The 11,930-nt window shown below is 33.8% G+C and overlaps 1 pseudogene; it reads left to right on the forward strand.

Moving 5' to 3' along the window:
• Positions 1 to 5,702: 5,702 nt before the first annotated feature.
• Positions 5,703 to 6,286, forward strand: LOC131158454 (disease resistance response protein 206-like; annotated as a pseudogene).
• The last annotated feature ends 5,644 nt before the right edge of the window (positions 6,287 to 11,930 follow it).

Genomic DNA, 11,930 nt, shown 5'->3' on the forward strand with positions numbered 1-11,930 from the left:
AAGTATAGAGACTAGCTAGCTAGGTGGATCGGACCAGGAGTGCATGGATGACCTTCACTCATCTCATGTTCCCGCCCCATATCTAATGAACATTATTTTTACTTTTTTAAAAATATTTTTCTTGTTCATGGACCCATAATATATCAAACTTTATGCTATTTCAACAAAATTACATACTTTTTTTTTTCTTTCTAAAAGGGGTTATATTGTATCATCCATCAACATTACTATATTCTACTTTTTAACATTTAGTTTTAATTCAATGTTTCAAAACTATTTGCTTTTTTGAATCCTTTGAAAAAATAAAAAAATATCTCTATTTAAATAATTGAAAAACAAATAAAAATTTATTTTTTAAATATGTTTTCATTAGTCCTACAATATATTAAGCATATGCAATTTTTATCGGTGTCTCAATTTTTCCTAAAAAATTCTCAAGTAGATGCAATGAAGGGTAGTCTACCTAATACTTAAATATGTTATTTTAATTATCAGATATATTTATTTATTCTTTGATCCCTTTGAAAAAAAAAAGAGTAAGAAAATAATCGCATTTCTAATTGTAGTTTTATATATGTTCCAAAATCATATATTTCTTTGACTCATTAGAAAAAAAAAATAAAAAATAAAAAATAAAAAACCAATTATATTTTGAGAAATCACCAACTTAACGCCTAAAGACCAAGTTAAACATAAACCAAGTAAAGTGAGCAAAGATGAAATGGTTTATTGATGGTGATCAGAATTCAAAGTTTTTCCATATTGTGATTATGCAAAAAAAGCATAACTCTTGTGTAAATTCAATGGTGCTTCTTGATGGTTCGGTGTTGGAAAATATGCAGATAGTCCATGATGAGACTGTGAATCATTTTGAGCAATTTTTGAGTCAAAATAGTTTAGCGCAGAGGCCAAATCTAGACGGTATTATCCATTCAGTGGTTTCTGAGGAGTCTATAGGTCAGTTGAGGGAAGAACCGATTGAGGAGGAGGTTTATAAAGTTATTTCTCATATTTATGTAAATCGTAGCCCGGGATCGGATGGGGTTGGGTCTTCTTCTTATATTACCTGTTGGAAGATTATTAAAAATGATGTGATGGATGTAGTAAGAGAATTCTTCAGAGGTGATATGTTGCCTCAGTATTTTTGTTCCTCTTTCATAGTGCTTATTCCTAAAGTAAAGGATCCTCAGTTTTTTGATAAATTTCGGCCGATGAGCCTTTGTAATGTAATCTATAAAATTTTCTCAAAAATCCTTATTGGTAAGCTTTTGTTGGTAATGTGTGATTTAATTTCTTTACACAAGGTGCTTTTGTGAAAGGGAGGAGTATTTTTGAAAATATTACGCTTGCTCAAGAGATGACAAAATTATTACATAAGCGGGTGAGAGGAAGTAATATAATACTAAAGTTTGATATGAGCAAAGCGTATGATCGAGTGGAGTGGCAGGTGGTAGATTAGATTTTCCATGATCTTGGTTTTCCAGATTGGGTTTGTAAGTTGATTCAGAATTGTATTTCTACTTCATGATTTTCTATCATGATGCATGACACCTATAGAGGTTTCTTTAGGTAAAAATGGGCTTAAGGCAAGGGGGTCCGTTGTCGCCGTATATTTTAATCATCATGGAAGAAGTTCTTTCTAAATTAATACAAAAAAAGTTATGTGAGAAGCGGATTTTACTGTTTGCACATCCGTGTGGTGCACCTATTATATCACATTTTATGTACGCGGATGATGTTGTTATATTTGATAATGGTAGAAAAAAAAATCTGTTCGACAGTTAATAAAGGTGATTAAGAAGTATCAAAACTAGACTGACCAAATGGTTAATGAAGATAAATCAGCTATTTTTTTCTCAAATAAGTTGGGTGTTTAGGAGAAGGGAGAAATTCTTCAAGAGACTGGTTTTATTGAAGGTAAATTTCCTTTTACGTACTTGGGTGTGCCAATAGTGGATGGTAAATTGAAGGACTGCCATTTTGATCCTTTAATTCAAAAAATCAGTAAGAGAGTTGAGGGCTGGAAAAGTAGATTATTGTCTCAAGGAGGTCGTCTTGTTTTGTTAAGACATGTGCTTTCGAGTATGTCTTTGCATCTGTTAGTTGTTCTAAATGTCCCGAAACTGGTGATAAAAAAAGATACAAGGTATGTTTGCTTCTTTTTTCTGGGGATTTAAGGATGGAAAAGAAAAAATGAAATGGAGGGCTTGGAAGAAATTGTGTGTTCCTGTGGAGGAGGGGGCATAGGAGTAAGGGACATTTCGGAAGTGCAACGGTCCTTGTTCATGAAGTTTGGTTGGCATTTTTTAACACAAAATTCTTTATGGGCAAGATTTTTTAAAGCTAAATATGTGAAAGGAGGACATATTATTACTCTTTGCAGACCTCGCAGATCGGATTCTTCCTTTTGGAGGAAAGTTCTGCAGGGTATGCCTGAACTATTAAGCAAATCTAAGTGGAAGGTTAGAGAAGGAGATGTAAAATTATGGTATGATAAGTTTCTAAATTCAGGACCTTTGTTTGCAGATTGTCCAGATGGTGCTCATTCATATATCAGATTAAAAAGATCTGGTTATTAATAATGTGTGGGATGTGAAAAATTTGTAGAGAATTCTGGGGTATAATAAAGCGGAAGAAGTGATGGAAAAGGTTGGAAATCTTAGAAACTCTTCAGACATTCTGTTATGGCTCTTGAAAAAGGATGGTTGCTTTAATACAAAGTCCGCATGGGATGTTATCAGAGTTAGAATTCCAATATTTGATTGGGCGAAGTGGGTATGAAATAAATGGTTACCGAAGAAAATTGCTATCTATATGTGGAAGGCCACTTTTGAGTGGTTAAGCATTGATGAAAAGGTGAGAAGAGTGGGGGTTTCACTTGCTTTGGCATATAATTGTTGTGAGATGAGGCAGCCAGAAGATATGGAGCGTGTGTTAAATAAGGGAGACCTTACTACTGAGGTTTGGAGGAAGGTTTCGGTGGAGGTAGGTGTACCTTTCCTGAGGCAACAAAGTTGGAAAGAAATAGTCCAAATGTGATTTAATAGGGCTTCTAGAATTTCTCAATTGGGAACATTGATGGGTTTGATTCCTTATTTAGTAGTTTGGAGGCTGTGGAGAAGGAGATGTGCGGTTAGAATGGAAGGAAAATTGGAGAGTAGTATAGATATGTGGCTTTCAATTAAGTATTGGGTTGGGGGTTTTGTGCAGGAACATGACAGGAATGACTCAGTTAAAGGATGCTGATTTTTGGATATTCAGAATCTGGAATTGCAAATTGTAAATAAAAGAATTAAAACCATGCAATGTGTGAGATGACTAAAACTGAGGCAAGGGAGGTCGAAACTAAATTTGGACGGGAGCAACTTAGGGAATACAGGGCCGGCGGGTGGTGGTGGCATCCTTAGAGACCATACAGTTCTTTTGTTTTTGGTTTTTCAAAATATTTTGATTCTTGTTCAAATAATGAAGTTAAATTGTGAGTTGTGTTGGAGGGAATAAAGATTTGCAAACATTTGGGCCATACTAGTATTGATATTAAATGTGATTCGAATATTGTAGTAAATTGCATAAGATCCAGTAAGTGCTCATTGTAGTATTTGTGAGATTTTTGGGAGCAGCTTATTGGTTTATTGGAGGGAGCAGATTTTTTGATAAATCATTGATATAGAGAAGCGAACAAAGTGGCAGATGTCTTGGCTCGACAAGGTGCGATGGGGAGGAATAGTTTGTTTACCAATGGTAGTCAACTCCATAGGGTTATCAATGATTTGTATAAACTGAAGAAGATGAGTACGGCGTATATGAGGTATGTTTAGCTAATTTCCTATTGGTTTTGGTTTATGCTTTATGTTGTTTATCTTTTGTTTGTTTTGTTGCGTGAGGTTTGCTTTGGAGGTCCTTATTTTGTTTTGTTTTGTTTGAACTTGTACCCCTGTTTTGGCTGGTTATTGGTGTTGTTTTTTGGGAGGGCTTTTTAAAGTTGTCTTTTGTTTCTCTCGTTGATTGTCTTGTAACCACGATATTCCTCCGCCAAAAGTGAGGGTTTATCAATAAATAAATAGAAGTGCCGCCCTTCTTTAAAAAGAAAAAAAAATTCTTATTCTATTATGCAATCTTTCCAAATGGAAATATTGGGATGAATGCATTTTCTATTTTAATTTCTTGCTATTTTAATTTTAACCAGTGAGATGAAATACAATAAGTAAATCAATTTTAATCCTCTTTTCCCTTCTCCCTTATATCACAATCTAAAATTCAAACATAGTATAATATATATAGTATATTATTTTGGCTTGACATTCTCAACCAAATTTCAATTTTACTAGTGTTGTGAAAAATGTTATATATAAACTTATTCTAATTCTTTCGTACTTTCAATGTGGGACAAAGGTTTATGAAGAATTTTTCCCTCTCTTATATTATAGTTAAAACTCAGTATTTATATGTATATATATTAACATGCAAGAGTATATTTCATTATCTAATTTGTTGCACATTTTTTTTATTGACAAAGTATCGTGCATCGTGGATCCTACAAGTTTTCTTTTTCTTTTTTCTTTATAAATGGGACGTTGTAACACTACTACTACTACTACTACTACTATTATTATTATTATTATTTTTATTGACAACTATAAATAATTTGTGTATCATTGTAGGAGTGAGAATGTTAGGTTGGAAGGTCTAAATTATGTTAAATATAATATTGACTAATAAATTTACGCATCAAATCACCTATCATGGATTTAACATTAAAACACTTTCACGTGTTGTCTCCCTCCTCTTTTTTCTATTTTTGTTTTTTACTTTTTTAAAAATATTTTTCTTGTTCATGGACCCATGATATATCAAACTTTATGTTATTTCAACAAAATTATATACTTTTTTTTTTTTTTTCTAAAAGGGGTTATATTGTATCATCCATCAACATTACGACATTCTACTTTTCAACATTTAGTTTTAATTCAATGTTTCAAAACTATTTGCTTTTTTGAATCCTTTCAAAAAAAAAAAAAAAAAAATCTCTATTTGAATAATTGAAAAACAAATAAAAATTTATTTTTTAAATATGTTTTCATATGTGCTACAATATATTAAGCCTATGCAATTTTTATCGGTGTCTCAATTTTTCCTAAAAAATTCTCAAGTAGATGCAATGAAGGGTAGTATACCTAATATATACTTAAATATGTTATTTTAATTATTAGATATATTTATTTATTCTTTGATCCCTTTGAAAATAAAAAAGAGTAAGAAAATAATCGCATTTCTAATTGCAGTTTTATATATGTTCCAAAATCATATATTTCTTTGACTCATTAGAAAAAAAATAAAAAAAATAAAAAACCAATTGCAATTATATTTTGAGAAATCACCAACTTAACTCCTAAAGACCAAGTTAAACATAAACCAACTAAAGAGGCTACAAATTAAATTTACATAGTTTTCTTCCACAAATTGTGCCCCGCCACCTTTTTTCTATTTTCATAAATCTCCCTTTTGTACCATATAAATCTTTCTCTCGATTAGTCTCCCCTGCAAATCTAATAAAATTCTTTAATTGGCCGCTCTTAATTGCCATGAATCATGCATGCTGAATCCACACGGCTCCCCTCCTTGTATAAGAAGCGAAAACAGAGCTAATACATGCACACTTCTCCTCCTCCACCTCCTCCTCCTTCTTCTTGTGATAATTGAAAATGGGATCTACAGAAACTTCCAACATTAACACAACCCTTGCTCTGTTCTTCATCTTCCTTTCTCTGTGTTCAGTCTCCTCCCAAGGCAAGTTCTTGGGCGAAAAGCAGCAGCGGGAGCCATGCAATAACTTGACTTTCTACATCCACGACATTCTGTACAACGGCTCCAACGCTGGGAACGCGACTTCGGCGATCGTGGCGGCGCCAGAGGGCGGCAACCTCACGAAGCTGGCGAAGGAGAACCATTTCGGGAACATTGTGGTGTTCAACGACCCGTTGACGAAGAACAACGATCTGAGGGCGGAACCGGTGGGAATGGCGCAGGGGTTCTACCTGTACGACAACAAAGACACTTTCACGGCGTGGTATGGCTTCACGATTGTGCTGAACAGCACGGAGCACAGAGGGACCCTGCAGCTCATGGGGCCGACCCCATCCTGGTGAACAGCAGGGATTTGTCGGTGGTGGGGGGCACCGGCGACTTCTTTATGACCCGGGGAATTGCTACTCTCATCACAGATTCGTTTGAGGGGGAGGTGTACTTCCGGCTGCAGATTGACATCAAGCTTTATGAGTGTTGGTGATTAATTAGTTGAGAAGATGATTCGGGATCCATGATTAGAATTCGTATTATCTTAATTTGGAGTATGCATGGTGAGTTTTAATTAGTGTTAGGGTTGGGAGTAGCATGGGGGAGTGGGGTGTGGGTTTGGATATGACTAAATGTCGTTCTTCAGTTTTCGAAAATAAATGTCGTTTTTCAGCTTTCAAAAATAAATCAGGAGTGAAGTGTCATTGTGCAATCTAATAGCTTATGAGAAAATAACATATAGCTGAATGCATCCAATCTAATATAGTTTTATTATCTATAAAAAATGTATCTTCTTAATTAAAATATATAGACGTCACAAAAAACATATAAGATTGGATAAAGACTAACAATAGGCGGTCGATCCACCTAAAATTTGTAATCCTCTTAACGTCACATTAGACCATTTGGACACATACAATTAAAAGGCATTGTTTGGTGTGGCCCCAATGGCGTGGATCTTAGATTACTCTAGAGGTCAAAATATTAGTGCAATATCTTCTGATTGGAGGGCTGGACCATCGTTTCTAAATTTTCTCTTACATTCATTTGGTCTATGTTGGCTCCCAGGATCATTTATCCGTTCCCCTCTCCCCTCAATCTCTAGGTTAAAATTAGATACCTCTAATATATATGGACTCCTCATACTCTAATTATCAAAATCTTACTGTAAAATCCTAATTTTTACTTAACTAGTTTAATAATAATAAGTGCCATTTAATTAATTATTTAAAAAAATTTGATCACATAAGTTACTTTTATAATTATGGACAAAACCTTCAAAATGTTGAAGTATAATAGCAATATAAACCCTAAATGACTCAATCTAGGCCTCAAAATTAGCTCTAGATAATGTTTTAATAGGAGACGATTATATAGAGTAGCTGAGAAAATATTAAATGAACGTATTTTATTCTGAATATAAAACAAAGTCATGTCATATACATACTTTTCTCACTATCTAATCGACCATATGGTATAGACCAAACACCCCAAGTAATGGATGTATCACCCAAGAATCTCATACTAATATGCTAATTAAACCAGTGATCCTTTGATGGTCTTCTGTATTTTTCCAAGGGTGACGATTTATGGAAAGCTGCGGTAAATCCATTAATGGTTTCGTTTCTAAGTTGAGAGACTGGAATTTGGGCACGTAAGTCGGAATGTTAGGTCGATTGAGTATAGTTGTCCTGTCGGTGTTATGGTTTTGTGGTAAGGCGATATGAATGAATCGTAGATTAGAACTTTTAAGTTATAGTAGATTTTCATGTTAAACTTGTTTCGATTATGAAAAATGAGGAAATTCTAAATTTTTTTCGATTATATCTTCAAGATGGATCCTAGGGGGAAGGATGTTGATACTGACGGAGATATACACGTGGTTACCTCCAATGAGGATGATGTTGATGTCTCGATGGTGCTACGTAGCATAGCACGTCATGCTAAGAAGGAAGCTCAGAGAGAGCAGGATCAACCAATGGCTGATAGAGGCTACACTTTTCAACAATTTACCTGGATGAGTCTGCCGGTTTTTGAAGGAGGTGCAAACCTGATCATAGATGAGGACTGTATTTAGGAGATGAAAGAACTCCTGACTGTTCTACACTTTACAGAGGAGCAAAGGGTACAATACACCACCTTTAAACTGGTTGGGGAGGCCAAGAGGTTGTGGAGGTCGGAAAATATGGTGGAGGAGCTGCGTCCAGGGTATACATCTATTACCTGAAGCCGCTTTAGGGATTTCTTCTTCTGCACATACTTCTCGGTTGCCACCTGAAAGGCAAAAGTAGAGAAGTTTCTACATTTGACCCAGGAGTCCATGATGGTGCAACAATATACGCCCAAGTTTGTGAAGTTATCACGTTTTGCTCCACACATGGTCCCAGACAAGCCGCTGAAAGCCTGGATGTTTGAGGGAGGACTAAGGTAAGGGATATACGCTCAGGTGGTGGCATTAATGACTCGGAGTTTCACTGAGCTGGTGGACAGGGCCATGGCAGTTGAGGCCAGTATACTGCAGAGTGAGGCAGAAGCGAAACAGAATAAGAGATCCATACCTTCTAACTCACATACTGATGTCCGACAAGATTCCTGGAGGGGAGATCGTGATGTTGGGGGTCAGAGGTCAGATAGGATTGATTGAGACTACCGGGAGAATCCATCTCGCCCCCTTTGTTCCAAATGTAATCAAAGGCATTAGGAGGAATGTTGGGGTGGGAATATTGTGTGCTATAGGTGTAGCAGGCATGGCCACATAGCCCGTGATTGTCATACTCCACCAAGCAGTGCACCTGCTTTCGATAAAAGGAACAACCCGGTGCCTCGTGGCGGTGGTGGCTCGGCGTGTGTTTTTATGCTTGGAATGACTGAGGGGGACAATGCTAGAGCCGCAAGTAATATATTTATGATTGCATAAGTGAAAGGCTTGATTGATTTTAAGTGATTTTATGTTTTATATTTTAGCATAAATTGAACAGTGTAAACATGGTTAATTAATTTTTAAGATGTGAAAAATGACGGATTAACGAATTTCAAGAATGAAATTTAATAACAATGGGAGAATGTAGAGACCTGAAAAAATAAAATAATAAAATAAATGGGAAAAAGAAGTTATTTGGTCGGTTAAGGAGAAAATCGGTGACAATTTTCTAGAGGAAACAAAAAATCGGCTACGATTTTGGATTGACCGTGGAACGGTAATGGGTGAATGGTGAAAAAAGGGGCGGTTAAATAGAAAATTGGCGACTAAAAGTTATAAAGGAAACCAAGAGTGCAATTGTAAATATAAAAAAATAAACACACACTCTCTCTCTCTCTCTCTCTCTCTCTTAATAAAAACCCTACAACCCTTCCCCTATTTTTCTTCGATTTTCACTTTGATTAAGCTCGGATTGACAATCAAAAACCACCACGGGGTTCCTAGGAAGATTCTCTGCAACCTATGTGAAGCAAATTTTCAGTTTGAGGTTCGGGGCACTATCCCAAAATTAGGGCAAGTAAGGTATTTTTAAGTTTTATTATTAATATAGAGTATATAGAGCCTAGAGAATAATAAAATAGCGTTTTATTGATATTTTAGTTTATAAACTCAGGTTTTTGGATTTGGGTTTGGGTGAGTGTCGTGGACATCGTTTGGGGTTTTTGTGGGCATAATCTAGGAAACCAGGTAAAGGGAATTATTTATAGTAGGTTTTATTAATTATAAACAAGTTAATTCGAGTATATAATATATATAGGTGTCGCGACGTCCCAGGAGCGCGTGTGCCCCGGGCGGTGAAATTAAAATTAATTTTTTATTTTTAAAGAAAAACATGGAATATCGGAGTCGCCACTAACCTTTAGTGCGGTTAGAACACATGATTACTACCCCGTTAGGGGTAGAATCGGTCTACATTACCAGAGTTGGGGTCGGGAGTTCGGTTACACGAGGGGAAGGTACGAGCACCCCCTATGCGCCCGTTCTTACGAACGGTACCTAATTAATTTGAAATTATCCCTAAGTTAATCTAATAATTCTTTAAATTACTCCTTTTTTTATGAATTTATAAATACATGTGAAAAATAAATAAATAAATAAATAAAATAATAAATAAATAAAGATAATATATATATATATATATGTATATATTCCCTCAGAGCTTAGGGTACGTGATGCCCGAAGACTCAGACCCCCCGCAATAAAATCATAGGGATTATAAAAATCAAAAATATTTAATAAATAATAAAATATCTATATATATAATATAATAAAATAATAATGAACATAATAATAACAATAATAATAATAATAATAATAATAAATAACAATAGTAAAAATAATAATAATGGTACTAATGATAATAATAATATTAATATTAATATTAATAGTAGTAATCCCACAATAACAAATAATATTAATACGCACATATTAACAATAAATACATATTCTAAATATCATAATGGTAACATAATAATTTCACACATGATAATAATAATACTACACTATAAATAAAAGGTAATAATAATAATCTTCCTAATGGTATACACCTCTAATATCCTATAAATACTTTTACACCCATATGGAAATAATTGATAAAAAAGATAAACCAAAATTCAAATTAAAACATGGAAACCTATGCACAAGTAAAGAAATAATGAAATTATGGAAACAAGGTATTGCTGAAAATAATAAATACAAAATGGTTGCCAAAATTAATACACAACCCTAACTGTACAAATATTAAATACAAAGTGAGTACAATAATGACCAAAACCCTAAGTACATAATTTATATGGAAGCAATTTCAACCCTAAAAGTACATCAAGATACAATAAATCAAAATATGAGAATACAAAAAATCAAAACATGATATACAATGTTAAGAATATATAGTAGTAAGGCAGCAATTTTAATAATAACATAATCTCAAAATACTAAGGTTACCAAGATAAATGATATTGTGTATATTAAAATACTACAAATATGATAGTAATAAATATATAATATGTAATATCCATTATAATATTGAACATACCTTAAAACTAACATGCTAAATAGACTAAAATACTAAACACAATATTACTAGATATATCAACATGCCAACCGTAACCAAAATATAAAATATGCAAATCAACTATATAAACCTAAACATAATAATGAAACAATCTACATAATAAACCCAATAATAGCATATAACAATAATAAAACAATCCACATAATAATAATACCAACCATATGCAAACAATAGAATTTTAATACTAATAAAATCAATATGATAATTAATATAATAATAGCATTCAAACCATGCCGTAATTTTACTAATAGTAATATACAAACCAGTAACATAAGAATAACACAATCATGTAATTAATAATAATATACAAACTACGTAATACTAATACTAATTAATATAATGCCAATGCTAATATTAATAAACCAACTATATAACAATATTACTAATAGTGATATATAAATCATATAATACTAATAATAACAATACACCTATGATGTAATAACAATATTAGAAATATTATACAAATCATACAATAATATTATTAATGGTAATATACAAATAATATAACAACACAAATATAAACATAAGTATATATAGAAAAACCTAAAATAAGTATTTCAAATGTAAAACCCTACAATAACAAGATTATACAATAAACACAAAACATATAACCAAAAGCATTAAAAACCTAAAATGGATATTTCAATCATAAAACCCTACAATAACAATTTTAATATGTATAGCAATATGCAGATCGAATATTAAAACAAATCCTTTAATAACAATTTTCATATACACCATAATGATAAAACAAAGAAAAATTAAAACTTTAAAACATAAAGTGTGTGTGTGCATGTGAGAGTATGTGTGTGTGCGTGTACAGGAAAACTTACAGTGGGGAGGTTGCCGGAAGGCTGGAGGGAAAGTTGCAGAGCGCTGAAGTAGACAGCAGGTCCAGCTGGAAGCCTCGGTGACTGGAGGGAAGTTGCAGAGGGAGGTCTCGGTAATGGCTGGCCGGAGCAGAGGGTGGTGAGTGGTTCCGTCGTTGCCGGTGCTTGAAGACGGTGACGTTGATGATGTTGGCGGGGTTGGTATAACGAGGGAGACGGCGAAGACAGGCTTTCAGGTAGCCGGAACTGCTGT

The sequence above is a fragment of the Malania oleifera genome, chromosome 6, assembly GCF_029873635.1.
Source record: "Malania oleifera isolate guangnan ecotype guangnan chromosome 6, ASM2987363v1, whole genome shotgun sequence".
NCBI lineage: Eukaryota > Viridiplantae > Streptophyta > Magnoliopsida > Santalales > Ximeniaceae > Malania > Malania oleifera.